The 5,646-nt window shown below is 36.9% G+C and overlaps 1 protein-coding gene across 1 annotated transcript in view; it reads left to right on the plus strand.

The window, feature by feature from the left end:
- Window positions 1–3,869, plus strand: part of znf687a (zinc finger protein 687a) — a 16,906-nt gene extending 13,037 nt beyond the window's left edge. Inside the window, exon 11 of the mRNA XM_066683179.1 lies at window positions 1–3,869. This exon is cut by the window's left edge and continues 742 nt beyond it. The gene's annotated coding sequence lies outside the window, so the exon portion shown is untranslated.
- The last annotated feature ends 1,777 nt before the right edge of the window (window positions 3,870–5,646 follow it).

The raw sequence follows: 5,646 nt of genomic DNA on the forward strand, positions 1-5,646 counted from the left end.
ATTCTTTTATACAATTCTGAGGATGTTTCCTCATCACTTCCTAGCTCTCCAGGCTGTTTGCACTCTGGAAACTTGGTCTAATGTGTTTAGAAAAGCCCAAGTCTCAGAAAATTGTAAAAAAAACAAAAAAACAAAGGAGCTCAGTCTGATATGCTAGTCTCTCTCACACTTCATGGTAGAGAAACTAAATGAAATGAAAAAAGGTGAGGATTGCACTACTCCTGCTCCATAGGTGTAACATTTGATTTCTTTTTGCTATTTCAGGTTACTTCAGTTGGAACTGACTCTAAATTCAGAAGATCACTACCTGCGTGAAAGTAAACAAACTGAAAGTGCTACAAAACTCAATTTTGTACATGTAATTCAAACACGTCACCTACGTACAAAGCGTCAATTTTTTTTCCTCAAACACACCGGTGCATCTTAAAATACGTTGAGTTTCTGAACGTAAACAGTTCCTCACAATCATAGACGTCCACTTTAAGAGTGGTTTATAATAAATTGATAACATGGCTGTTGAGCTGCACTGGTTGAACACAGGTGGTGCAAGTGCAGTGGGGCCTGTACTAACAGCTGTCTATGTACATAGCAATATACACAGTCATTACAGAATAAGAACTCAGCACAGGATGTAATAGGTCCATGTGCCAGGGTTTGCTGCATGTATGAATAAGTGAATACACCAGTCAGATGTAGCAGAGTGCAAAACAATCGTCATAGGCTTTGGTTGATGCCTATATGATTCAAAATAATACTAGGGTGGTAGCACCTTAGAAACCACTAACGTGGAATGGTCTAGAGCCACCATAGTGCACAGAGAATGGACTTCTCACACATTGTGTGACACCCACAGGCCTTTGAGGTCAAAGGGGTACGTCGACTCTGTACCACTCACCAATCAGAAGTGGTCCAGTTGAAATGGGCACGAGTGCTTCTGGATACCTTCATCTAATACAGTCCATGCCATGACCTCTCAGTAGTGTCATCCGAGGTAGGTGGTCATATTTTAGGACATCCTCATACCAAATCATTGGACAAAAATGTATAGATTTTTTTAACAACTCAACACATTTTAATAGAAGTTCAGAATTGGCCGTTTGACTACATTTGGAGTGAGGTGAAAGTTTCAGTTTTTTTGCCAAACAATCGTTTTATACTGTATATTTGTTCTTATGTGCCTTTAACATTTTATGTCCAGACTTCCTAAAGCTGCACATCTTATCAAGGTATGTGATCTCATGGCAAGCAACCTTGGAAGAGCTTAAAAAATGCTTGTGTTGTCTTAAGAGTTTCCTGCTTTAAGGTGAAAATAGAGAAGACTTTAAAGGCAAGTTACCTATTAGTCTTGTGGGGTCAGATTTGTTCTGGATTGTGGAAAAAAAAACAACAAGGTTTACCATTCTTCCCCTCAAAACAAAAAAGAAAAAGGCAAGCAAAACAATCTGAACAGCCAAGTGTGTTTAATAGAACCTTTTTTTTCCTCCTGCAAGAGATACCGTTTGTTTTCACTGCGTGTGATGTTTTCTATGAACATGTGACACGTGACACAACCTGCTTGTTGAGTTTTGTAGGGGTATTTTGACCAATGCAAACCTATGTTACGTCCTTGAGCTAACAACTGGCTTGTTGAGCATTTGGTCAGTGTTAATGAGCGCAACATCACCCTCGACTTTGGCCCACTCATATTGAGCCCAGCATTTCTCACAGTTTTCCCCCACACTTGTGGTTATGAGAGCACATCTACCTCCACAAGACTAGCCCCAGGTCTGTGCATTTGAGAACTGACTATTTTTTGACCCTTACTCCAGTGCACTTACTGAGCCTTAGCTGTTAATACTCTCAGATGCCTTTTGTACGATTAGATAAACACTGTTGGTTTGAATGTTCTGTGATGAAAACATTAACTGAATGTTTAATCAAGTATGATTTCAATTTTCAAATAATTTCCAAAGCCAGTCCACCAACATATCTGAACTTTTCTTGGAAGTAATCAAGCAGAACAATCAGTACATTAGGTCTTGCAATTACATTCTTCATTTTGCAAGACAGTACACTTAAACTGATCACACTCTGGCACACACTGACCACACTCTGGAACTAAGTAGTCAGAAAGCTCACTGCACACAGTAAACTTGTATAAGGTACATTTACGTAGATTAAGCGTAGTGACATTCAAATTTTGCTATTTGGAATGTTTCTAAGTTGAAATGATTAGCAAATGACATGATACAGCTCTACCTCCTGGTGCGGATCTACAGAGGAGATGGGTATTAATAGAACACTTAGATTTGTGCTAACAGGGTTGGGGAAAACTGAAATGTTCAAAATGCTGTTGAGTTTCATGATTTCTGTGTTTTTCTTAATAATCAAAAGGCTTTGATATATACAGTCTTTGTAAATTTGACTTTGAAATGTTCGTGGTTGCCTTTTTTCCCTCTCCTTATGTCAATCCCAACCCTAATGAACTTAATGTTAATGTGTGTTGATAGACTTAAAAGCCATTGACTCTACAGTTTCTCTGGGATTCAGTACTTATCTGAATGAGAATGAAGCTTTAAAATGAAGTGAGAATAAGCACTGTAAAAAAGAATGTGGGGAAAATGGAGAGAAAGCAGAGAGAAAGACAAATAGATGCTGGTACCCAAAGATTTTCATGCTCTGTACTCATATTTCAAAAATTAAGAACCTTAGAAATTAAATTAAATTTTTCTTTTTCAATTTTTTTTAACGATTGACTGGACAATTAAAACGGCAATAAGAATGTTTTTAACATAGAAAATAATTTAATACTTTAATAAATACTTTTTGGGAAGCTCAACATACCGTAGAGGGGACATTTCTGGGAACATCTTTCCAGTAGAAGCCACTTTTAGCTCATTTTACAGGCAGAATTAAACTTAACAACAAATATCAAGAAGATGGTTTTCATTGCTGTCATGTTTTCAGACAGGGGGATATGTCACAACACACTGATGTTTTGCCGAATGCGTATGACATTTAATAAACTAAATACTAAAAAAAATAATTTCAGAACTGTAGAACTGTTTTAATTATAAAGATGAATGAAGTAGGTCAACACAACGATCCCAACTAATTCCTTTTTATTTGAGTGCTACAAATCTCTTGATTGAGGCTTCAGCTGGGTACAAGTATAACCATCCTTCAGCTTTCTGGAATTTTCCAATCAGGTGTTTGTAAATAAAGAAAATGTTTATTAATCTTAGATTGCTTCTGTTTGTTATTACAAACCCCATTTCCGTATGTTTGTAAGAGCTTATTTGGTTATACTGATCACAATCTCATGAGGGTTTCTCATGCAGTGCAGTCTGAGGGTTTGAAGGTCATGCATGGTCAACAGTTGCTGCCAGCCTTGTCTTATTCTCACAGACAGATTCCATAAATTATTTTACCGTACCATACACAATCTGAAAAACCTAAATTCTCTGCAAAAAATGCATTGTGAAATGTTCCTTTTGGACTTTACGATAAAAGTTTGGCACAAAGGGGTGAGCCAAGATGTATCTTTGCAAAGACTGAGCCTTCAGTGGATAAAACTTTATATCTTTTATATTCTCCTGCTGATAGTGGAATGTTTCAGAATGGTGGAACTTGAATATTCAATTAATTTTTCACTCTTTTTCCTGTTCCAGCTTTTTTTGGAGTGTGTTTCAGGCATTAAATTCTACATTTGTTTATATTTACACAGTACAAATATATTGGTCAGTTTTTTTCTCAATTTAAATAAATGTTCAAATCCAAAAATCTAATTCAGATTCTTGTATTTATTGTTTTTCATAAAATAAACCCCACATTTTCAAGAAAGAAAGTTGTATCTGTATAGTTATAGTGGTGGCCTAACATTTACTAATTCTTTATTTCACTGTCAAATTTTCTTTGACATAAACTCAAGCAGGTCAATTAACAGCAATGTTAAAGTTTATTGTTTCTTTGTTATTTCAAGTCAATAAAGAGCAATTCATGTTTGTTACTAATTTTACTTCTATGGTAAAAAATATTTCCATATCTTCCTCTTGTTTGTTAATTTCATCATAAGATTAATGACATCACTTACTGTTAAAAATATTTTGTCACCTGAGTTTATCATTTTTACATTGCATTTTTATTACTGTCTAATTATTCAATGTACTTTAGTAATGTACTTTAAGGTACACCCATGTCATCCTGTCCATAGATGTTCAGTTGTGCGCAAACAGCTTATATAATCTCCATAGATGGATTGAAAAAAGAAAAAAAAAAACTGTTCTGAAGCAGCTGCACATGAGCCTAAGGGCACCTTATCAAATCGGCTAGAGGGATATAAAGCAAATCTTGGTAGCAATGTTTAGAAAGCTAGAACAAAGTCTTCCCAGAACTTTGGCGATGTAGTGTAGTTTTATTTATTTTTGGTAAATCAGAAATTCAAGAGTTTATCTCTACTTTTTCCAATAGCTGCTTTGTTATAGAGCTTGCCTCATGTGTGCCACTTCTTGCAAAGTTGTGGCTCTACTGTCTCTATGTCGCTACTGGCAATCTCACGTGAAGCAAAGGTTGCCCACGTATTAAAAATGAGAATTTGGCCGACATGTCACTAAAGAGATGTGGCCCATTTTTGGAAGACGTAAGGCTGTGTGCTTACCATGGCAAACTGGATGCAAGCCAGAAGTGGCTGAAAAATTGCCCTCTGGTGACATGTGGGACATGAAACCTTTGGGTTTTGAATCAGAGCTTTAACAACTGCTTTCAGAGCTTTCAAAAACTCGTACATTCCTCCATTCATTGTCTGTTACCGCTTATCCAGTTCAGGGTCGCGGTGGGTCCGGAGCCCACCCGGAATCATTGGGCGCAAGTTGGGAACACACCCTGGAGGGGGCGCCAGACATTCACAGGGTGACACACACACTCACACACACATTCACTCACACTTTTTTTTTGACCAATCCACCTACCAATGTGTGTTTTTGGACTGTGGGAGGAAACCCACTGAGAGAACACACCAAACTTCTCACAGTCAGTCGCCCGGAGCAGGACTTGAACACACAAGCTCCAGGTCCATGGAGATGTGTGTCTGTGACACCTACCTACTGTGCCACAGTGCCTCCCAAACCTCACAAATGTTTAAAACACATTTTGCAACATGTTCAACACCTCTCTCCACATCTGAAAATTGGCTTTTTTTTACTCTCAGCTCTAAAAATTTCTCAAATTTCACATCTACTGGAAGAAAATTGGCAATGTTCGCACCGATTGCAAAATTTCCAGCCAATCGGAGAGAGGCCATTGCACTAATCATGACATAGTCTCTTAAGAGTCTCTTATTCTAATTGGTCAATTGTTGCATTTGTAGTAATGATGCTAATTTGAGTGTGGAGAGCACTGTTTCAGAATGGTGGAACTTGAATATTCAATTAATTTTTCACTCTTTCCATGTTCCAGCTTTTTTTGTAATATATACTTTCAAAAAGTTTATAAATTACTAAAAACTTATATAAAGTACCTGAATAAAATTTTCAAGTTTTGAAAGAAACCAGTTTTCGCTCAGAGCACCTTTGTCCTCTCCAAATGATTTATTCTTTACTCAAACATTTTTGCACAAAATGAATTCTGTACAAATTACACTTATTCACAGTCATTGAAGATTCTCTAAAT

Source organism: Hoplias malabaricus, chromosome 10 (genome assembly GCF_029633855.1).
Source record: "Hoplias malabaricus isolate fHopMal1 chromosome 10, fHopMal1.hap1, whole genome shotgun sequence".
Lineage (NCBI taxonomy): Eukaryota > Metazoa > Chordata > Actinopteri > Characiformes > Erythrinidae > Hoplias > Hoplias malabaricus.